Source organism: Octodon degus, unplaced genomic scaffold, assembly GCF_000260255.1.
Source record: "Octodon degus isolate 3935 unplaced genomic scaffold, OctDeg1.0 scaffold00130, whole genome shotgun sequence".
Taxonomy (NCBI): domain Eukaryota; kingdom Metazoa; phylum Chordata; class Mammalia; order Rodentia; family Octodontidae; genus Octodon; species Octodon degus.
In genome coordinates this window covers 6,200,714-6,201,764 of record NW_004524706.1, presented here as the reverse complement: position 1 = coordinate 6,201,764, position 1,051 = coordinate 6,200,714, and the positions used below count along the sequence as shown (strand labels likewise).

The 1,051-nt window shown below is 46.9% G+C and overlaps 1 pseudogene; it reads left to right on the top strand.

Annotated features, from left to right (window-relative positions):
• The first annotated feature begins 553 nt into the window (after positions 1-553).
• LOC101585253 lies at positions 554-723 on the top strand (annotated as a pseudogene).
• The last annotated feature ends 328 nt before the right edge of the window (positions 724-1,051 follow it).

Below are 1,051 nucleotides of genomic sequence, written 5' to 3'. Positions count from 1 at the left end.
ATAGCTTCACATGCTTAGCATGCAGCATAGGCCTGAGCACAGAATGAATGCACAGAGACTGACTATAGTCAAATTAAATAAGCCTATAAAATCATCCTACTTAGACACTTTCCACCCTTTTGTCTCTAGGGAGCCTTCTGGGTTGGAGAGAAGTGATTTTTCTCTCTGGCCCTTACTTTCCAACTGATCATGTTAAGATGACCATTTCTACCAACCACAGCTATGATTTACCTTGTAGTTGTGATTCTGTGACTGTCTCCAGGGGACTCTGCAAGCAGGCAAGCCTTAGTTCCTCTTCAGACTCGAGGAATCTACTCTGAAACTCTGAACCAAATTCTTGGTAAGGATGCTTAGTGCTTCAGGCTGGTGTGTACAACTCTCTGGAGGTTACTCGGGCGATGATTTATGTCCAACCTTATATGTACAAGGGTGTTTTCTGGCATTCTCAGACCTTGCCTTGACAACATACTGCAGTGACATTAAAGATAGGCTTGGAGGTCTCTTGCTGCAGCAACGCGAGTGGGAGCACCAGGAGCTCGGGCTCGGAGCGAAACGCTTTCGGATTGTTTTAAGAAAATGGCAGACAAACCAGACATGGGGGAAATCGCCAGCTTCGATAAGGCCAAGCTGAAGAAGACGGAGACGCAGGAGAAGATCACCCTGCCGACCAAAGAGACCATTGAGCAGGAAAAGCGGAGTGAGATTTCTTAAGAGCCCAGACAATTCCCCGCCCCCGTCATCTCCGAAACCCCCCAGTCATGATGTGGAGGAAGAGCCACTTGCAAGATGGACACGAGCCACAAGCTGCACTGTGAACCCGGGCATTCCGCGCCGATGCCACCGGCCCGTGGGTCTCTGAGGGGACCTCCCCCAATCGGACTGCCAAATTCTCCGGTTTGCCCTGGGATATTATAGAAAATTATTTGTATGTTAAATGAAAATAAAACACATCTCGTGGCAAAAAAAAAAAGATAGGCTTAGAACAAGTACTTTTATTCTGGTATGGTCCTTTCTAGTTCTTTGCCACATGCACAAGTATTTTCTCTATTTT